This window comes from Sminthopsis crassicaudata, chromosome 1 (genome assembly GCF_048593235.1).
Source record: "Sminthopsis crassicaudata isolate SCR6 chromosome 1, ASM4859323v1, whole genome shotgun sequence".
In the NCBI taxonomy this organism is placed as follows: domain Eukaryota; kingdom Metazoa; phylum Chordata; class Mammalia; order Dasyuromorphia; family Dasyuridae; genus Sminthopsis; species Sminthopsis crassicaudata.
In genome coordinates, this window is record NC_133617.1 from 27,492,103 (window position 1) to 27,515,566 (window position 23,464).

General features: G+C 38.1%; 3 pseudogenes; 1 reads left to right on the plus strand and 2 right to left on the minus strand.

The window, feature by feature from the left end:
• Positions 1–8,805: 8,805 nt before the first annotated feature.
• On the minus strand, positions 8,806–10,650 carry LOC141551791 (putative ATP-dependent RNA helicase DDX41 pseudogene; annotated as a pseudogene).
• Positions 10,651–12,680: 2,030 nt separating this feature from the next.
• Positions 12,681–15,321, minus strand: LOC141544423 (cyclin-K pseudogene; annotated as a pseudogene).
• A 1-nt stretch (position 15,322) lies between these two features.
• Positions 15,323–16,903, plus strand: LOC141544469 (general transcription factor IIH subunit 1 pseudogene; annotated as a pseudogene).
• Positions 16,904–23,464: the final 6,561 nt, after the last annotated feature.

Sequence of the window (23,464 nt, forward strand, 5' to 3'; positions counted from 1 at the left end):
ACTATGCCCAAAGCTCTATCAAACTGCATATACCCTTTGATCCAGCAGTGTTTCTAATGGGATTGTATCCCAAAGAGATCATAGAGGAGGGAATGGACCCACAAGTGCAAAAATGTTTGTGACAGCAGCCCTTTTTATAGTGGCAAGAAACTGCCCATCAATTGGGGAATGGCTGAATGAGTTATGGAATATTATTGTTCTATAAAAAAAAACCATTAGCAGGATGATTTCAGAGAAGCCTGGAAAGATTTACATCAACTGATGCTGAATTGAGCAGAACTAGCAGATCATTGTATACAGCAAGAAAGAGAGCATGTCTGTAAGAAATGACCAGCAGGAGGAATACAGAGAGGCTTGGAGAGACTTACATCAACTGATGCTGAGTGAAATGAATAGAACCAGAAGATCGCTGTACACTTCAATGTTGTATGAAGATGTATTCTGATGGAAGTGGATATCTTCAACATAAAGAAGATCCAACTCACTTCCAGTTGATCAATGATGGACAGAAATAACTATACCCAGAGAAGGAACACTGGGAAGTGAATGTAAATTGTTAGCACTACTGTCTATCTAACCAGGTTACTTACACCTTCGGAATCTAATACTTAACGTGCAACAAGAAAATGGTATTTACACACATATATTGTATCTAGGTTATATTGTAACACATGTAAAATGTATGGGATTGCCTGTCATTGGGGGGAGGGAGTGGAGGGAGGAGGGGAAATTTGGAAAAATGAATACAAGGGTTAATATTATAAAAAAATTACTCATGCATATATACTGTGGGAAAATTCTAAATAAATAAAATTAAATTAAAAATAAAAATAAATAAAAAAATAAAAAAAGAAAGAGAGCATGTTTAATTCTAATGAATGTGGCTTTTTTCAACAATTAGATGATTCTGGTCAGTTCCAATGTTCTTGTGATGAAGAGAGTCATCTGAACCCAGAGAGAGACTGTGGAGACTGAGTATGCATCATAACATAGTGTTTTCATTCTTTGTTGTTTGCTTGCTTGTATTTTTTTCTTAATTTTTTTTCCTTTGTGATTTATTTTTTCTTGTGCAGCATGATAAGGGAAATATGCATAGAAGAATTGCAAATGTTTTACATATATTGGATTACGAGCCATCTACGGGAAGTAGTGAGGGGAAAGGAGAGAAAAATTGGAAGACAAGGTTTTTCAAGGGTTAATGTGTAAAATTACCTGTGCATGTGTTTTAAAAATAAAAAAATTTTTAAAAAAGAAAAAATGTTCTTTTTTTCCCCTGTCAATCCAAGCAGGTTAAATTCTTTGAAGTCAGATCCTTCTGATCGCAGGATGGGGTTATTTAATGAATTCTTTTTTTCTTTTGAAATGTGCTATAGAATTTGGTGCATATGGGATTTAATAGTATTGATTCGATGTCTATGGTATTTTAAAAAAATCAAAAGGTAGCTACCTTGTTTATCACTTTTAATTAAATCTATTTTATCCATGAATTTGTCTGAGATCCTAATTGCTAATCCACATCAGTTGAAACATAGTAACTTTTACTCTTGGGGGCTCTGACATAATAACTTTTACTCTTTGGGGCTGCATTGTCTGTGCTCCATTTCATTGAAGTGTGCATTCCTGATAACCTATTTACTTTCTTTGGTACCTGTGGTTTGAGAGGTCTGAAAATCACCACTACTTCCAATGATTAGCTGGCCCTCATGGCTGCTCCTGTATTCCTGAGACCTGGTTGCTGAGGTAGCGACCATTCTCACTCTAGTGCAACCAACATTTCATGCCGAGGCCCCCTCCCCCCCACCCCACTCCCCGCCTTCACCTTTTAAAATTGATAACTTAGAATCACTTTATTCAATATCCATTAAACAAAGAAAACTTGCTAAACCTGCCAAACTTTTAAGTTATCTAGTGGTGAATAAATATTTCCCTCTATCATCTTGTGGGTTCTGGAGCTAAAGTATTTGTTTAGAATCATTATTTTAAAGGGGTTTTGCGAATGCCTCAGGCAAATCCTTGCCTTTGACATCTTGGCTCTAACTCCCAATCTTCCATTTTAACTCTCTGTGCTTCTCTCATTCTTAAATGTCTTTCTTGTAAACAACATATTGCTGGACTCTCATTTTTCATCCATTCTGCTATATATTTCTCTTTTATAAGCAAGTTCATCCTATTCACATTCAAAGAAATCATTACTATTTCTTCATTTCCTTCCATCTTATTTTTACTTACAATTTCCCTTCTTAGGCTTATTTTTCCTTTACCTCCTATACTTTACCCAAATACTTTAACCTCTACAAGTTCAGAAGAATTCTATAACCTTTGAGATATACATGTTATTTCTTTTTCATTTCAAATATGGTGAAAATAAGATTTTAATATGATCAGCCCTCCATCAGTTTATTTCTTCTGTATTAATTCTTCCTTTCACATCCAATTCATACGTTTGTTCCTTTTTAATTTTTCTTACTCAGTTTCATTTTTCAGACTCACTGCCACATGAAAACCCAGCCCCAATCTTTCTTTCAAAGTATGTTAATAATGATGACTGTTTTAAGAATGATGCTACATAAAGAGTGAGATAATAAATAGATTAGAGGAAGAGAGGATAGTTTACCTCTCAGACTTGTGGAGGAGGAAGGAATTTATGACCAGAGGAGAACTAGAGATCATTATTGATCACAAAATAGAAGATTTTGATTACATCAAACTAAAAAGTTTCTGTACAAACACTACTAATGCAAACAAGATTAGAAGGGAAGTAACAAATTGGGAAAACATTTTTACAGTTAAAGGTTCTGATAAAGGTCTCATTTCCAAAATATATAGAGAATTGATCCTAATTTATAAGAAATCAAACCATTCTCCAATTGATAAATGATCAAAGGATATGAACAGACAATTCTCAGATGATGACATTGAAACTAAATCCACTCATATGAAAGAGTGTTCCAAATCATTACTGATCAGAAAAATGCAAATTAAGACAATTCTGAGATATCACTACACACCTGTCAGATTGGCTAACATGACAGGAACAAATCATGATGAATGTTGGAGGGGATGTGGGAAAACTGGGACACTAATACATTGTTGGTGGAGTTGTGAAAGAATCCAGCCATTCTGGAGAGCAATTTGGAACTATGCCCAAAAAGTTATCAAACTGTGCATACCCTTTTACCCAGCAGTACTACTGAACTGGGCTTATATCCCAAAGAAATACTAAAGAGCGGAAAGAGACCTGTATGTGCCAAAATGTTTGTGGCAGCCCTTTTTGTTGTAGCTAGAAACTGGAAGAAGAATGGATGTCATCAGTTGGAGAATGGTTGGGTAAATTATGGTATATGAAGGTTATGGAATATTATTGCTCTGTAAGAAATGACCAGCAGAAGGAATACAGAGAGGCTTGGAGAGATTTACATCAACTGATGCTGAGTGAAATGAGCAGAACCAGAAGATCACTGTACACTTCAACAACAACACTGTATGAGGATGTATTCTGATGGAAGTGGAAATCTTCAACATAAAGAAGAGCCAACTCACTTCCAGTTGATCAATGATGGACAGAGGTAGCTACACCCAGAGAAGAAACAATGGGAAGTGAGTGTAAATTGTTAGCACTAATATCTGTTTGCCCAGATTACATGTACTTTCGGAATTTAATGCTTATTGTGCAATAAGAAAATGGTATTTACACACATGTATTGTATCTAGGTTATATTGTAAAATGTATGGGACTGCCTGTCATGGGGGGGGGGAGGGAGTAAAGGCAGGGGGGAATAATTTGGAAAACTGAATGCAAGGGATAATATTATAAAAATATATATAATAAATAAAAAAAAGAATGATGCTACATATGAAGAAAACAGTTTGACCTTAAAGAGTGCCTTATTATAATAAATTTTAATATTTTCCTCATATTTCTTCTGGATCTTGTATATCAATATTTCCATTGAGTTCTGGTCTTTTGTCATAAATATCTAAAAGTCTTTCAATTCATCAAATTTCCTTTTAAAATTATTATTCAAAATCATATTCAACTTTGCTAGGGAAGTTATTTTTGGACACAACCAGCTCTTTTTTTCTTCAAAATATAATGATCCAAGATCTACAATCTTTTAGTATAGTAGCGGATGGATCTTCTGAAATCCTGATTATTTCTACAATATTTAAATTGTTTTCTTTTCTTGTTGCTTGCCATATTTTCTACTTCGGGAGTTTTGAAACTTGGCTAAGACATTCCTGTAAGTTTTCTTCCTGGAATCTCTTTTATGTGGTGAACAGTAGTTTTTATTTTCCTCCTATTTTTATTTTATTCACTTGTTCTTTAACTTCAGGGAAATTTTCTTTAATAATTTCCTGCAAAATTGTATCCAGATTTTTAAAATCATTACCTTCAAGAACTCCATAAATTTTATATTCTCTCCTCAATCTGTTTTTCTCATCCTTTATTTTTCTAAGAAGATTTTTCAGATTCTCTTCTATTTTTCCTAGTTTTATTATTAATTTTTTTTGGTGTTTTAAAATATCATTGAATTCCATTTGCCCAATTTTAATTTTCAAGGATTTATTTTCTTTCTAAGATTTTATACTAATTATCTTTCTTTTCACATTTTTTGGATTGCTTTTGGTGTTTTCCCCCCTTCATCTCCCTGTTTTGATTTCTAAGTTCCTTTCTCAGTTCTTCTCAGTTTTTGTTTTTGTTTTTGTTCTTGGTTTTTTTATGTTTTGACATTACTCTTTGTGGTAGAAGTTTTGTTTTTTTGTTTTTTGATTTTTAAAATCTATCTTCCTCTGAATGTAAACCCTTGTTTTCATAGTTATCTAGGGTTCTTTTTCCTTTGCTTGTTAACTTTTGTTCTTATTTTATTTCTTAGCAATTTATTATTATAATTAAGTTTTAATGCCGAATTTGGTTAATATAGTCCTCAGATCTTTCTTTCTGAATTATGTTCAGGAGCTCAATCTCAGAGACTACTCTTTTCCCATTAGCCACAATTAGGGCCTTAACCACACTATCCTGAAAATGCTTCTTCAGTTTCTGTATGAAACTGTAGTCACCTGGCATGGTGATTGCTGTTCAGCCAACAGCCCCAGATCACTTCTAATCAGCACTGCTAAAGCTGGCATCGGGAAATATTGGGAGTCCTTCCATCTTCTTCTACTCAGCTGTCTGCTACTCTTTAGATCAAAGTTCAAGAGGTACAAATTAGGGAGATGAAAGTTTCTGAGGTGAAATTTCCTTCAAGCTTAGAGTGAGGAGAAAGTTGAGAGGAAATTTCCGGAGGATTAGTCTGCCTGCTGCCCCAGGGCTTGACTTCTTGTGTTTGTAGACCCGTGAAGGAGTCAGTCTAGAGTAATCTAGCCTTCTCTCTGGCTAAGTCTCAGTTCTTGAAATTCCTGTTATTTTCTGAGGTCCTCTCATTTTGTCCTAGAAAGCAACTGCTTTACCCCTTTATTTTTGCTTCTCTATATTCATTTTGTGGTAATTTCCTGTCTGATCATGGAGAATCTGGAGCTCTGCCTTCTCAGAAGGCATCAAAGTAACTATTTTAATTTCACTATCTTCTGCATTTGAATCCAGATCTTCTGCATAACCATAGAAGTAATCTGTAGATGGATTCTTATTCTTCTTTTTCATGATCTGTAGTAGCAGGAGCTGCAGCAAATTTCCTCTTTGTGGACTTTGTACTAAAGTTAGCTGTGAGGGATGTAGAAGACCCTTACCCAAAGACTACTCAGAGATCACTCAGTAGAAGGCAGAAAAGTTGTTTATTGAAAACCTCCTGAGGATGAGCTGTCCCATGGAGAGACTAGAAAGAGAAAGCTTGCAGTAGGAAGGCTAAAGAAGTAGTAAAGATCCACAGCTTTTATACAAGAAATTATATCACAAATAAGAGAGCATTGAAAAGGGGAGGGGGAGGCATCTAATTGGTTGTTGCTATTTGGAGAGAATGGAATGGAAGGTTTCTTTTTCCCCAAAATCTCCTCATTTCTAGGAAACAGAAAATCAGGCCTTCAGGCTTAATCAAGCAGATAGTGGTCCAGCTAATAGACTAAATTTCGATAAATATCAAATACTGATAAATGCCATAAGCTCAAGTTAAGTAAATATGGTTATAGCTGGCCAAGGCTCAAGTATATATGGACCTGCACATATTATACAAGTTATAGGGGAATCACAGAAATAATGAAAATAAAATACAGAAATACAGTCCTGAAGTGTTGGGGATATCTCAGGCTTAATCCAGGTTTTTATGATGTTGTTTTCCTCTCCTGAGCCACAAACCATGAGCCACTGCCAGTGCTATCGCTCCCTCCAGTCTCTAAAGGCTGCAAGCTTCAGCTCACCCCTCTACCTTGCAACCCACATCAGGGATTCAGAGAGTGATCAAAACCAGCAGCTTTCTTTTTGACCATACCACCCAGCATGAAATCACCTCTCCTCACCCCCAGCCACAGTCAGGGACTAAATCTGATCACCTCATCTGGATAAGGTCGAACTAGCAGGTACTGCCATCTTTCTATGGTCATCTTTCCAAAGGCAACTTTGTCCTTCAGGCAAAACTTGCTGGAGTCTAAACTGATGCCTACAAAGCTTCCCTGAAGGCTTATTTTTTGTCTCTTCTTAACCACTGCCCCAGAAGTATTTGCACTTCAATCAGTTCAAAGCACTAACCTGGGTTTGTAGCAATTCTTTTTGTGGTTGCAAAGAACTGGAAAGTGAGTGCATGCCCATCAACTGGGGAATGGCTGAATTAGTTATGTTCCACGAAAGTAATGGAATATAATTGTTCTAATAAAAATGATGAATAAGCTGATTTTATAAAGGCCTGGAAAGATTTACAAAGAACTGATGCTGGGCAAAAGGAATACAACCACGAATACAGAGTACACAATAACAGCAGGATCGTGTGCTGATCATCTATGAAAAATTGGCTCTTCTTGGCAGTTCAGTGATCCGAGGCAATCCCAATACAGTTGCGATAGAAAACACCTGCATCCAGAGAGACAAGTATGGAGAATGAATGTAAAACAACAGAAGCTATGTTCACTTTTTTTTTTCTTTTTCTTCTGTTTTTTTTTTTTCTCATGGTTTTTCCCTTTTCTTCTGATTTTTCTCTCCCAACATGATTCATACACAAATGTGTATTTTTAAAAAATTCAAGTGTTTTGTAAAATGTATGGGATTACCTGTCATCGGGGGGAGGGAGTGGAGGGAGGGAGGGGATAATTTGGAAAAATGAATACAAGGAATAATATCATAAAAAAATTAATTAATTAATTTTTAAAAATTCATGTGTTTAATTGTAAAAAAAAAAAAAAAAAAAAAAAAAAAAAAGAATACAACAACAAAAAAGAAATTTTTTTTAAATTCCCACTAACCTGGGAGTTAGGACTTGTCCTGTCTCCAAAGTTGTTTTAGGTGGAGAACTGCTTCAAATTATTTCGCCTTTCCAAGTTGTATTAAACCCTTATATTTATTTTATGTCATATAAGTTTATATTCTACTAACTTGATACACAGAGAGAGATTAGGAAAAAGGTAAGAATGCTGAGAAAAAGTTTGAGGAAGTTTTCTGAAATAAAAATGTTATGGTGAATGGATGAATGGATAAAATAAGAATGATATGAAATTCAGGTGTTTTGGGGTTTGTGTTTGTTTAGTTTTTGGTGCTTAGAAGTTACTGAATGCCAAAAAGGGCATGGAAACATGAAGCTGCCAAATAAGAGAGTACACTCAAGAATTTGGTCACATTCTTAGGGTACTTTGAAAGAAAGTTAAAAGAAAAAAAAAAAAAAGAGAACTTGTAATATTCGGGCAAGCATTCAGGAGGTCCTCCAGAAGGGCCTTGGCCTCAGCAGAATAATCACCATGAGAATAGTCAGGAATAAAGTCTAAAATCTTTTATTTTCCCTTTCGATGTCTGTGTAAGTCATAGTCTGCCCCAGTCTCCTCTGCCAGTGTCATCTTAGTGCAGGAGACAGAAGAGCCACCACAAGGAAGGTCAAAGATAGAATGTCTAGCTTCCAGCCCTTGTTAGTCCCATATACCTTATTGTCATTAAATCTTTAGAGCCTACTTCTTATGGTCTCAATTAAACTCACTCCTGCTTATCCAATTAAATTCACTGACATCAAAGATAAAGTTTAATCTATCCATCTTCTGTTTGAATACATGTAGTTTATTCTGGTTCATAGAGCTTCCATACCAAGTTCCCAAGAAATATTGCTCTACACTTTTGGACTTTCCTTTCATCACTAGACACACAGGCAGCCGAGTTTCCTTTTGAATGTTATCTACCCACTTCCCAGCCACATGAAGCTATTAGCAATTGTTTTCTGTTCTTCATCAGTAGTGTAGTGAATGACTTCCAAACAAGAGGCTCATATTCCGATGTCACCTCTTTTTTATGTCATGAATACAGTCTTTTGAAAAGCAGCCTGCTGTTGATGGGAGCAAATAACTGGAATCGAAGTACCTGCCCAATTAGGAAATGACTATACAAATATTGGTGGGTGAAGGTAATGAAATACAACTGTGCTATGGAAAAGAGAAGATCTGCTGAATATAAAGAAGTGAGGAGCCTTTACAAAGCGATCACTCCCTCCAAGTACTGTACCAAGGGGTTATTTTGACAAAGATGCTGTGCAGTCCTTAAAACATCATAGACATGTGAGATCCAAACCTTTTTATTTTTTAAAATTTTATTTAATCTAAAAACAAAAAACAGAATAAGAAAAAAGGGAAAAGACAGGAAGGAAAGTCTGGGGAGACCTGGCCTTCTTACTGCAGTTCAGTTCTGGCTCAGAAGTCCATGGAGCCACGGGCCAGGTAGTCCTTGCGGCCAATGTTGCTGACTTGTTTGGTCTTCATGGCCTCCAGCTTGGGGCAGTCAGTGATGCGATGGCCCAGACCCCCACAGAAGGTGCAGCCTCTCTCGCCTCCAATGTCCAGCATGGACTCATCTCCTCCGTGCAGGACCTGCAGCATGGGAGGCACCTTCTGCTTGGCTTCAAGGAGGAGGCCTTTGAGATCCAAGAGTACTGACTCAGCACAGGCCTTGTTGATAAAGGTGGTGGCCATGCCCGTGTTCCCAGAGCGTCCCGTCCGGCCAATGCGATGGACGTAATTCTCAATCTCCCCAGGCATATCGTAGTTGATGACGTGCTGAATGTCTGGAAAGTCCAGGCCCTTGGAGGCCACATCAGTGGCCACTAAGACGTCTTTCTTGCCCTCGCGGAATGTCTCGATGGCCTTGCTCCGTTCTGCTTGATCTCTGCCTCCATGGATGGCTACGGCCTCCACACCTTTGAGAAGCAAGTACTCATGGATGGCATCCACATCTGCCTTCTTCTCTGCAAAAATCAGCACTGGCGGGGCTGTCTTTTGCAGGCACTCTAGCAGGTACACCATCTTGGCCTCTTCCTTCACATATTCCACTTCCTGGATGACATCCAGACTGGCAGCCCCTGCCCGGCCCACATTGACGATGACAGGCTTTACCAGGGCACTCTTAGCAAAGTTCTGGATCTTTTGGGGCATGGTAGCACTGAACAGCAGTGTCTGTCTCTGGCCCTTGAAGTAGGAGAAGATGGTTCTGATGTCTTCCTCAAAGCCCATGTCAATCATGCGGTCAGCCTCGTCCAGGGCCAGGTAGCGGCAAACGTCCAGGTTCACCATTTTCTTCTGTAGGAGTTCCATGAGCCGCCCAGGGGTGGCCACCATCATGTGCACCCCATGCCGGATGGTTTCCATCTGCTCCCTGACTGACATGCCCCCAATGCAGAGGGCACAGCACAAGCAGGGGTAGTTGTCCTCCTGCAGCAGCTGACAGTAATAGTCCAAGATGCCATGGGTCTGGCGGGCCAGTTCTCTGGAAGGGCAAATAATGAGCCCATAGGGCCCCTCCCTCCTGGAGAATGGTAATCTTGTCTCCTGCTCCAGGCAAAACATGACCAGGGGCAGAGTGAACACCAACGTCTTGCCAGAGCCAGTGAAAGCAATGCCGATCATGTCTCGGCCAGAGAGGACGGCAGGGATGCCCTGGATCTGGATGGGAGTGGGCTGGAGAATTCCCTTCTTCTTCAGGCCCCTCAGAATGGCTGCAGGAAACTTCATTTCCTTGAAGCTTTTGAGGGGGGGTGGGATCTCCTCTCCTTCCACCAAGATCTGGTACTTGTTGCGAACCCGCTCATGCCTGGCTGCAGACATGCTCAGCACGTAGCGAGGGGCCTTCCAGCTGGTCTTGATGGGATCCTTGTAGGTGATTCCTCGGGCCATCTCCTTCACTGACATGAGGGCGCGTTCTTCTGCCACACTCTCCAAGATCTTCTCCTCCTCTTTCAGCTGCTTCTCCTTAGCAGACTCTTTGCGGGCATTCGCCTTCTCCTTCAGGAGCTGGTGCTGGTCCAGAAGGCTGACACCGGACTGGGGGCCCAGGGGAATGACATCTTCATCTCCTCGGGACTCACCGCCACCGTCTTTCCGCTCCTCCTCAGTCTTCCGTCGCTTCTGCAGCAACTCCTCTAGCTTTTGCTGCTTTCTCTTCTTTACAGGCACATAAGGCACGTAGTCCTCTTCCTCTGACAGGCCCCCGGCTGGGTCACCTTCCCGCTCCAGAGGTCTCTTCTCCGTTTCCAGCTTTTCCATATCTTGGGGATCCTTATCGTTCTTTTCTTGATAAAGATGCTTTTCCATATCTTGAGGATCCTTATCGTTCTTTTCTTGATAAAGATGCTGGAGTCCTTTGCTTTTCCCTTCTCCAGTGGATCAGCTTTTGTTAGAAATTTCCCCTATGATGCATCTGCCTTAAGTAACCCTTCCTGGAAAAGGAAAGGATTTCTTCTGTCACACAGGGATTTTGTAAAGCTCCGCCAAATGATATGGAACTTCCTTCCCTGCAGTGACTTGATCTATGACTGAGCTGCTTTATAAAGTTGCCCTTTCTATTTAAGAGGGACTGAGGGATTCACAAGTGAAAACCTGAATTCACACCCAAGATGTGTATGTGTGAACTTGACTTCCAATTGCACTTTCGTAAAAGTACCAGGAGTTGCCCCACCCCTCCCTCGATGAACTTGCTAAGTTCCTGAAGAAAAAAAAAATCCCAGGAATAGTTTTTATCTCAGACCCCAAATTTTCAATTCGGCCAAGATGTAACAGGTGTCAACTTGGTGCACTAGATGTACCCCATAAAGTATCTGCCTCTCTCTTACTCTGCTTTGTCTCTGTCTTACACACACTTGCCTGCTATAAAGGGGGAGGACTATTTGTGTATTAAGTACTCAAGGGGAAAAGAGTTAACACCTTAACACCCAAACTTTTGAAACTACAATGAAGTACTCTTGAGCTGAAAAGAATTAACACTTTAATGCCAAAAATTTTGAAAATACAATGAAGTACTCTTAAGCTGAAAAGAGTTAATACCTTAACAGCAAAAATTTTGTGAATACAATTTGTAATTTCAACAGTTGAATTCTTAAATATTCCATTTTTCAAGTCATATTTCTTTTAGGTAAGGAAATATAATAAATTATATTACCACATCTAAACTCATTTAGAGTAAAATAATAATTTACATGGTAACATAGAAAAATTTACACTAATAAATAGTATTTTGAAATGTTCTGGATGTTTTCACTAAGCATTCCACATTCTAAAAATCCCTATTTATAAGCAATAAGTTATTGTTAAGTTCCTACATAGTTTAATTCTTACACATTTCTATGACTTTATAGGATTTTAGACCTATCAAAGTAGGGGGGGGTAATTATGAAAAACGGGTTCAATCACTTAAGTGATATTCTAACTGAAATATAAACATGAAAGCAGAAACTGTAAGTAAAGCTGTGATTCTTAATACAAATCAATGTAGCAGGAAAAAACCGGATCAACCCCATATTTGAACTATAGAAATCCTTTCAATAGTTTTCCATTGTTTTCTATTTTCCCATGATGACAAATACGTTTTTCCTGTGATTTCACGATCTCCCTTCTTTGTACTAAATGTTATCATGAAATTATCAAATCAGGAGTTGGGATTAAGAAAAGGAACCTTATTCTATTGGGATCCTATGCTGTTCACCACACTCTTCTGAAATCTCTCACCATTTAGTCAAATCCTTTTCTCATTGCTTTAGTTTAAGAGAAGATGGAACAATAGGTTGCAATTTTAGCTTTCATAATCATAAATAAGACTGCAGGAGCGCCGGCCTCTGCAGCCATCGTCCTACCGCAAAGCTCCGCACCCTCTCACAGGCTTATAGACGCCTGGCACGGGGCCTATCTGCAACGCTCGAGCCAGTCCACCCTGCGGAAGGCACGAAAGAAGAGCAGGAGTGAGGTGTTTTTTTGTTTTTTTGTTTTTTTTAAACCTATATTCCTCTGAATATAACCCCCAATCTGCATAGTTAGCTATGGTTCTTTTTCCTTTGCTTGCTCATTTTTACTTATGTTTTCTTTTTATCAGTTTATTATTAATATAATGATAATCAAATTTGAATCACGAGTTTGAATAAAGCTCCTCCTTTCTGAATCATGTTCAGAAGCTCACTCTCAAGGGGTTCCCTCTAATCTCGAGAGGCTGCAAGCTTCAGCTCGTCCCTCCACCAATTTAAAAGAATTTAAAAAGATTTAAAAAGAAAGGGATGAGGGGTGTTATTTCAGCCAAGATGAATGACTTAATTCTTGTACAATAGACATAGCAAGTAGGGAGATTGGGATGTGGGAGGTTGTCCATCTTGGGGAACAAATAGAGGAGGGTAACTAGGAGGTGGCATGCAAAGCCTTGGACATGAACAGGAAGGATTATCGTGGGTTGGAGGCAATTGTGGAGGGTGAAAATAAGTTGTATACTGGTGAGGGAAAATATACACATGTTGGTGTAGGAATTATGGGTGGTGGAAATGATGCAAGGGGAGGAGATAGAAAAAGTGATAGAGTTAAGAGGATGTATGTGAGGAGGGTATGGGAAATAATTGGGTTTTCCATATGCTGGGGGCAGAACCCCATAGAGGGGTCTTTCTTTGATCATCATGGACTGCATATTTTTATAACCTTCTCCTGACATGTAGGAACTTGTAATTGATATCTCAGTGAGGTTGCTTTAAGGTGGTAGTGGAGGATGGTGAGGAAGAGGAGGTGGCTGTTACACAGGGGCAGAGGAATCTTGACTTTTAGAAGATCTACAACATCCAATCTGCTATTCTGCTCTCTTATCGAAACTGCACTTTTAAGCCCTGAGTTACATCCAGAGGCGGATGTACAGGTAATATTGCTGTGTGTATGGTCTCAATTTGGGAGATTTTAGATGGTGATGATTCTGATGCCTTGTTATCTTCCTTAGAAGAAACAACCAGTGATTTTTTTAATCTTCCTGGGAGAGTTAGGCTGAGGAGATGGTTTCTTAGATTGTTGTGCATGTTGATGCTGCTGTTAACTTCTGGGTATCTTTCTTTTGGGGCTGCCAGTGTTCAGAATTTTGAGATTGCTGTGACTGTTGCCTAATAAAGGGCTCATACTTTATTTTATTTTATTTTATTAATTTTATAATTATACTTTTTTTGATAGTATATATGCATGAGTAATTTTTTTAATATAACATTATCCCTTGTATTCATTTTTCCAGATTTTCCTGCTGGAACTCTGTCTTCCCAGAAATCAGCAGGAGTCAGGATCACTAAACGTCTTTATTCTTGATCTTTACCGTCCCCTCCAACGCCAGGTCAGGAGTGCGAGAGAGCGTGAGTTCCACGACCCAAGTTTTTCCTACTCCTCCCACACAAGTCACTTCCTCCTCTTTGTCCCACCAATCAAGTCAGCACAGAACAGCTGGGGAAGGTCAACCTTCAAACAAGTTAATAGGGAACCGTCCAATTGGCAATTAGTCTCACGTGCTTTATTATCCAAGTGCATTGCTCAGTTCTAGCCCTTTACATTTTCCCCTCCCTCCCTCTTAGATGACAGGCAATCTCATACATTTTACATGTGTTACAGTATAACCTAGATACAATATATGTGTGTAAATCCAATTTTCTTGTTGCATGTTAAGTATTGGATTCCGAAGGTATAAGTAACCTGGGTAGATAGACAGTAGTGCTAACAGTTTACATTCACTTCCCAGTGTTCCTTCTCTGGGTGTAGTTGTTTCTGTCCATCATTGATCAACTGGAAGTGAGTTGGATCTTCTCTATGTTGAAGATATCCACTTCCATCAGAATACATCTTCATACAGTACTGTTGTTGAAGTGTACAGTGATCTTCTGGTTCTGCTCATTTCACTCAGCATCAGTTCATGCAAGTCTCTCCAAGCCTTTCTGAATTCATCCTGCTGGTCATTTCTTACAGAGCAATAATATTCCATAACCTTCATATATCATAATTTACCCAACCATTCTCCAATTGATGGACATCCATTCATCTTCCAGTTTCTAGCTACTACAAAAAGAGCTGCCACAAACATTTTGGCACACACAGGTCCCTTTCCCCTCTTTAGTATTTCTTTGGGATATAAGCCCAGTAGTAAGGGCTCATATTTTAAATAGAGAGCCCTCTAGTGAGGGCACTTCAGGCATTGACTGAAAAGATTCTGCTTGCTGCAATTGATGACATGTATGGAGAGCTCTCTGCTGGTGTTCTTGTAAATGGAGATACAGGATCTGATGGTAAATATCTTCTAATACATCATCAGATATGCCTGGAACAAACTGTTCCCACCATCTCCTGTACAATGGCTTTGATGTCCATTCCTGTATTTCAAATTTGCATAAATGACCTGCCAAGTACATCACTGAGATTACTATGAGAACAGGTTCCCACTGTAATGTTAATCTAGTACATAGGTGTCATTTACAAATGTCCATGCCATTTACACTAACTTTTGAATTTGGTTTTTATCACCTTTGAATTTTTTGGGCATATTTTAAGAGGGATTCGTAGGGATGTTCCGTTTGGAAATCAAACTTTATGGTGTGTAATAATGCCCTTTCCAAAGCCATAATTTCTTCGTTTGGGTCATCTCCAAATGGACCAAATTGTACATCATTTAATAAGCTGTGAACTGTTCTGAGAATATGGTTACATCTTTCAGGAGTTTCTTGTACTTTACCTGCCAAAACAAGAGCACACACTCCTGTCACATAACTTGGGAATTGCTTGAATGAATGAAACCTGTAGAAAGGGTGGCTGTGGCCACCGAACCTCTCCACTTTGGGGCAGAGAGGAGCTGTTCCCACAGAACTTCCCTCGCCAACGGACTGGAGGTCTCCCACCGACCCTCCCTCAGGGCCCAGGCAGGAGCTTGCGCACACACCTTCCCGCCATCATGGCCACTCCATCAGAAGAAGTTTTACTGATTGTAAAGAAGGTGCGCCAGAAGAAGCAAGACGGAGCCCTGTACCTCATGGCAGAAAGGATCGCTTGGGCGCCTGAAGGCCAAGACACATGTACCATCAGCCATCTGTACAGGCACATCAAATGCCAGAAAATCAGCCGAGAAGAAAAAGCTCGAGTCCAGCTTCAGCTGCTCCTCCACGCGGGAGACAAAATCAACTTCCATTTCTCCAATGGCCGCACGGCTGTGAGCGAGCGAGATGCCGTGAAGGCCCTTCTTCAGCAGCTGCTGCCCAAATTCAACAGGAAAGCCAGAAGAGAACTGAAAGAGAAAACCGGAAGGCTGCGGGAAGATCCCGCTTTGTTTCAGCTTTATCAAGACCTGGTTGTGAGTCACGTGATGAGTGCAGAAGAATTCTGGGCCAATCGTTTCGGCGGGAATGCTGCGGAGAGCCCCGCGGCAGCCAATCACAGGCAGGACGTGGGCATTTCTGCGGCGTTTCTGGCCGATGTCCGCCCCCAAAAAGAGGGTTGTGAGGGCCTCGGCTACAACTTGACTTCTGACATCATCGAGTCCGTACTGAGGACCCACCCAGCAGTGAAAAGGAAATATGCAGAGAACGTCCCACGGAACATGACAGAAAGGGAGTTCTGGGCCCGGTTTCTGCAGTCCCATTACTTTCCCAGAGATCGCCTTTACATGGGCTCACAGGATCTCTTTGCAGAATGTGCCCAAATGGACGAAAAGAGGTGGGAAAAGATGCTGTCACTAGGCGTGAAAAACCCACTACTGGATGTGACGGCTCTGCACGACACCCCCTTCGGTGAGGGCTACGGGGTCTCCCCTGTGCCATCCCCTTCCAACTCTTCAACGTCCATACAGCAGAAGAGAAATGCCGCCCTCATCCAGAGGATCAACCAGCACAGTGCTATGGTCCTGGCAACGGCTCTCGGGAAACGCGAAGCCCCAGACCAGCACGACAGTGAAAAGGGCAGCACGTGGGGGAGCTCTCGGGTCCCAGGCTTCTATCAACCCCCATTCAAAAGGATGAAGTTCCAAGAATCCGTCGACTATCAAGACTTGGGGGGACGTCACAGCGTCAAAACAGTGCGCTTAGCCTGAACATGAAGGATCGCTATTAGCAGGGCCCAACTCCAATTCAGTCTCTCCCGAGTAAAACAAGATATCATTGGTTGTTTTCAGAGTATTAAGCAAGAGGTGGGGGCGGGGTTGTTTTTTTTTTGGAAGGGGGAGGGGAGGAGAAATCAGAACTTGGAAAATGATTCATGTTTATATATGCTTACAAATTCCTGTAATATCGATATCTTTTAGAGATGTAAATATAACATCATGCTGCAAAATTCCATCTTGGTCACAAATGAGACTCCCTGAGTCAATAAAATCATTTTTTTTAAAAAAAAGAACTCTGTTCCAGGCTTTTAAATTCATGTTATTGTGAATGGTATTATAATATTTCCAAATTTTCTTCTAAGGTGACATACTAGGCTTACTTCCGTTTATGCGTTCTTTCTCTGGGGGTAGATAGCATCTTACTTCACAGATCCTTTATAGTTGAGCTGAATCTTTATAATATTTGAAATAACCTGATAGTTCTCAATTAGTCTCTGAACAATATTGATGTTACTGTATACCACATTCTCTTTGTTCTACTCACTTCACAATTCATTATTTCATATGTCTTTCCATTGTTTTCTGAGAGCAACCAGCTTGCAATGCAGTACAATCCCAAGACAATCTTATGCCACAGCTTGTTTAGCCATTCCACAATTGAAGGACATCCCCCGAATTTACAATTCTTTGCCACCATAAAAAGAATTATTATAAATAATTTAGGACATATAGATTATTTTGCTTCTCCCCTGATCACTCCAGGAAACAGATCTAGTAGTCTTACTCTGGAGTCAAAGAGTAAATGCACTTTTATAATTCTGTGGGCAGAAAGCTCTATAAAATGCTTGGGTCAATCTACAGTTCTATCAACAGTCTTTTAATGCCCCAATTTTTCCACATCACCTCCAACATTTGTCATTTCCTCTTTCTATCATTTTAGTCAATCATAGGTGTGATATGATGTTTTCATTAGTTTTAATTTGCATTTCTCTGATCAGTAATGATTTTGAGAAATTTTTATAACCAGAAGTATTTTTTTCCATAAAAATACAGCCTGTTCATTGAGAATTCCTCATAATCACACAAAAGTTCTCTATTTGAAATACAAGACCCTTATTCAAGAAACTATTTAAGAAATTGGTACTACTAAAAATGTCTTTAAAATTTTTGTTCATTAATACCTTTTGTTATTCTTGACCTTTTGTTCTTCCCAGTGAATTTTATTGCTCCTTTTTTTCTGGGAAAATAAAATGGTTTTTGATAGTTCAAGTGTGATGGCATTTAATAAGTTGTTTAGTTTAAGTACAATTGGTCATTTTTTTCTATTGCTTATGTCCACATTTGAACAATCATTTCTGACACTAGTTAAATCTGACTTTAGTACCAAAAATATGTTATAATTACATTAATGGATTTCTTATGTGACACCATTCTTGATATAAAGCAATTTAATCATTATGAATAATTTGTGATATACTCTTGCAGTCTCCTGGAGAGTATTTTATTTCCACTTGTTGCATCTATATACAAGGAAATTTGTCTGTAATTTTCTTTCTCTGTTTATTTTCTTCCTTGTTTAGATGTCAATATCATATTTATTTCAGGAAAACCTTTGGGAGTACTCTTTCTTCACCTATTCTTCCAAATAGTTTACTCAAGACTGGAATTAGGTGATCTTTAAATGTTTGATAGCATTTACTTGTAAATCCATCTTGCCTTCATTCTATTTTTTTTATTCCCCTTATAAAGCTCATTTATAGTTCCTTTGTATAAATAGGCTAATTTAAATATTCTTTTTTTTGTTCACCTGGAAGAACAAAAGGTCATTATTTCAAGGGAATTAATGAAAAATGCTAATAAAGGTCACCTAGCTGTACTAGACCTATAATTATATTAGAAAGCAGTGATCAGCAAAATCACTTTGTACTGGCTAAGAAAGAGAGTAATCGATCATTACATTAGGTTAGAGTCATAGAACAAAATAGTCAATGACTACAGGAATTAGTGTTTGACAAAGCCTAGCTTTTAGGATAAAAACCTAGCATTTGACAAAAACTGCTGGGAAAATTGAAAATTAGTATGGCAGAAACAAGGTATTTACTCACACCTGTATACAAAGATAATGTCTAAATGGGTTCACTATATAGACATAAAGAATAATATTATAAGCAAATTAGAAGAACAAAGGATAATTTACCTCCCATATCTTTGCAGAAGGAAAGAATCTATGGTCAAAGAAAAACTAGAGTACATTATTGAATACAAAATAGATAATTTTATGTATTCATCATATCTTATAGCCCAATAATTCTCCATTAATTTATGCATCATTTCTTTATTCATTCTCCATTGTTGAAGACCCAGTTTTGAGTATCTATTTTAAATACAAATGCTTACTACTACCAAAAGTCCTGTTATAAATATTTTGATGTTTATGGGGATTGTTTTATTAATAGTGACTTCTTTAGAGTTCTCTTAGTTTTCTTAGAGTTCCTTTGTTCTCAAGGAGGACCAAAATGACATCACTATATTAGAGTCAAGTTACAGTGTGCTCAGCTCTGCCTGGCCAAATCAAAACAAGCTTGGGATACTCTACCACAGATTGAACACCAATAGTCCCTATGAATATATGGAATGGATTATCTCAATTTGTGTCTATCTTGTGTTTCTTCTGAACTAATTCAATTCTCTTTTACTCACAAAGCATATCACCTTTTCTAATGAGGTTACACCATGCTGGAGGGTCCTGTGCAGGTGTGTCTCACATCACACAATCAATTCTAAAGTGTCTTGTATTTCTTTTTTCTTACCCCCTTGTGAAAACACTTGTCCTTTATTCATTCTCCATAAAATAATCTTTTTTAGCAAGACACTACAGTTTTAGTAGAATTTCTGGGCCATAGTATTTATTTTAGTTACTTTTTTCTTTATAATTCCAAATTGATTTACCGGAGAGGTTAGTCCTGATAAACAGCTCCACTAAAAGTGCTCAATGATTTTTCCCCTTTTCTGTACTCTTCATACCATTTTCATGAGTGGGATGTAAAATCTCAAGGTCATTTTGATTTGCACTTCTCTAATTAGTGTTTTGTATCATTCTTTCAAGTGGTTGTTAATATTTTTATACTTTTGAGTATGGCTTGTTCATATCCTTGGCTTTTTGGTTATGTTTATGTGTGTGTGTGTGTGTGTGTGTGTGTGTGTGTGTGTGTGTGTGTGTAAAATATGCTGACTTTATACCTTCAATACTAAACTTTTAGTTGAGAAGTTTGAGTCAATGATTTACTTTCCTATTCAATTGTTTCTCTTCTTATTTTAGATACATTGGTTTTGTTTGTGCAGAAGCTTTTCATTTCATGTAATCACTTACCTATTTTTTCTTTCACAATCAATTTTATTCCTTTTTTGGTTCAGAATGCATTTTCAACTCATATCTCTGAAAGCTCTATAGTCTAATTTTTTAATGATATGCTCATCCATGTTTAGATCACATAATAATTCTAAATTTATTTTAGTAAATGATTTCAAAATTGTTGAATGGTAAGCTTGGAGTCAAAAAGACTAACTGATTTCAGATCCACCATTAGATATAGTTGAGTGACTGTGGGCAAGTTACTTAACCTAATTTGTCTCAGTGTCATTTACAGTCATATCTGTAAAATGAGCTGGAAAAAGAAATGGCAAACTACTGCAGTACCTTTACCCAAAAAAAGCTCAAATGGGGTCATAAAGAATCTGATATGTTTCAGTTGTTTCAATTGAACAACAGCAAAATTGGTTTAAGATATTGGTCTGAAACAGAAAATTTTTTACTTTTCCTAAGCATTTTTTCCTTAATGGTTTATTGAACAATGAATGGTTCCATTGCCTTTATTTTTTTAATCTAGTATACTCTCCTGGTCTACATTTTATTTTTATTTATTTTTGGTGAGGCAGCTGGGGTTAAAGTGACTTGCTCAGAGTCATTTTATATTATGAGTTGTAGTGTTCTGGTTGGTTTTCTGGACATCTCTGGACCAGCCTTAGTTTCAGCAGAGTAATCACCAAGAGAATAGCCAAGGATAAAGTCCAAATTCTTTATTATCTCCTTCACAGTCTAGTTTCCTTGCCTGGGGCCCCCAGCTAGCTTTCTTGAGGTCCTCCAGATTGTGTCTTGGTTTCTGTGAGGGAGGAGGGAGGACCACCTCAATGGTCTCTGTCTTGAAATCTGTCTCAGCATGGGAGCTTGTGCTCCAGCCTCTAGCCACCACACAGGTGAGAGATGGAATGAGAGTCTCTCCTTGGCTCTGAAAGCTTGAGCTCTGGCCTCCCAGGCCTCTGTCTTCTCTGAGTCTATTCTAGTTCCCCTCTGAATCTGACTTCAAGCCCTTCGAGTCTCTGTCTCTGGCTGAGTTTGTCCCAGTTTATACGCAGTATATATATAAGCCAATCATTATATCACTAGGGAACTGTTATTTGTTGTAAGATTAATTCAATCATACTGAACTAAAGAACTATCAATCCCCATGCTAAACTAGATAACCATTGTATTATCAATTCCACTGACTTAACACCTTGTAAGAATCCTTGTTTCAAGAAAATGATATTCACACACATGTATTGTACCTAGACTATATTGTAACACATGTAAAATGCACGGGATTGCCTGTCATCGGGGGGAGGGAATAGAGGGAGAGGGGATAATTTGGAAAAATGAATACAAGGGATAATATTATAAAAAAATATATATAATAAAAAATTAAAAAAAAAAAAAAAGAATCCTTGTTTCAAGTAGTTCTGGCCCATAACAATAAGTGTTAAGTGTCTGAGGTCAAATTTGAACTCATATCCTCCTTATTCCAGTGCTCTATCTATTGTGCCATCTAGCTGCTTCTACATTTTATTTTTTAAACAAAACCTAATGTTTTCAATGACTATGGTTTTAATTATAGTTTAAGATCTGGAAATAGCATTCATTTTCTTCTTAGCTTTTTTCTTTTTGTCTTTTATATTATAGATACTTTGTTTTCCAAATGAATTGAATTATTTTGTTTGTAAAGTCTCTTTTAAATAGTTTAGTATAGAATTGAAATTGAAAATTAGTACTGCCTTGGTAGCTGTCTTTTGTTGTTGTTGTTGTTGTTAGGACACAAGCCATAGGTATTCTTCCATCTAACAAAATTCCATTTAAAATATTTTATTTCTACAAGCCACTCCCATAAAAAAAATCATTGGATAAATTAATGAAAAAACAATTGTGAATCAATTAAAAAAAATCATGTTCCCTTCATTTCTAGTTGGGTCTCCTTAAGTTATAGCCAAACTTTGAATAAATTGATTGGAATAGCTATTGAACCTTATTAGATAATGAAACCCTTTGATATTTCTGGTTGATTATAAGCCTCTGAAGATTGCAAACTGAGCCTGTGTGGATGACAACTTATGAGGACAGAGGAGTCAAAAATTTTTTGTAATCTTATAGATTTTTAAAAACTCTCATACAGAAGTCCCTTCATAGTTGCTGTGATATCTTATTTGAATTGAATGTTTTTTGTTGGTTATAAAGAAGGAAAAACAAACATTCAATCATAGTGGCTTTTATCCAGGAGCCTCTATGATTTTTCCCTAAAAGGTCAGAATGATATTTTTTAGAAAGTCAACTAGCATGTTAAAATGTTAACAGAGAATTAAAAAGTCCATCTTCAAAAATGGTTCAAACAGATCTAAGACCTTCACACACTTGTTAAGACATTTATTACTTGAATGAGTCTTTATCTCCTGGATGTTGCAGTTTCATCCAACTACAAGGATGGTGATCCATCCACATCCTATTTACCATATGTAACTCTTGTACCAATCTTTCTCTAAATCCTCCATAGTAAACCACTTACCCAACAAGGACTGTTTACTTGCTTTTAAGTATTTTCACAATATATGGCTGACACTGTTTGTTGAGCAAGTTACAGATGCACCTGTTCAGCTTTGGGATCTTGTGTAACACTGTTCAGCTTTGGGATCTTATGGTTATCTTTTAGCAGCATGCTTATCATCTTCCTGAGTTCAAATTTGGCTTCAGACACTTATTAATCATGTGACCTGAGCAAGTCACTTAACCCAGTTCACTTTCATCCTCTGTAAAACAAGCTGAAGAAAAAAATGGCAAACCATTCCAATGTCTTTGCCAAAAAAAAGGAAAGAAAACAAACGAATAAACAAACAAACAAACAAAAAAACCATCAAATGGGTTCATGATTGGACATGATTAAAATTATTAGGCAACAAGACTAGCACCCTTTTATGCAAAGCATATATCTTTACATTTCACTTGTGGTGGCCCACAATTTTGATTCCTGCATAAACAGGTCTAAATTTGTGAAATGGATTCCCCTAAGGCCAAATGAAGAGTGGACAGAAAAAAAAAGGTCAATATTGTTGGGGAAAGTTTAGGGATAGGTCAGTGTCTCAGAATTCCAAAGAAAGAAAACTGTTTGAATTTTTTTTTTACATAGAACAAATGTTTAAGTCTCTACATGTGCCAGGCCCTGAGCTAATGACTGAGATTACAAAGAAAAGAAAAGAAAATTCCTACTCTTAAAGAGTTTAGTTTAATGTCAATTATTAATGAAGAAGATACTACGTAAATATGTAGATATGTACAAGATTTGTACAGAGTAGATGGAAAGTGGTCTCAGAGAGGAAGACATTAGCAGCTGGTGGGACCAAGAAAGGTCTATTGCATAAGGTGAGATTTAAGTTTAATCTTGAAATAAGCCAAGGAAACTAAAATGCAGAGGTGAAGGGGCAGAGCATTCCAGACATGGAGAAAGAAGATGGAATATTAGTCTGGAGGACTTCAAGGAGATCAGTGTAACTGATTTTATAAAGTGCATGGAAAGAGTTAAAGTATAAGAAATTTGGTAAGGTAAAAAGGGTACATATAGAGAGTATAATCAACATAATTGAGGAGCAGAGTTTACTTGTAACCTGGGTACAGATTGCTAAACTCTTGGCTGCATTAAGACG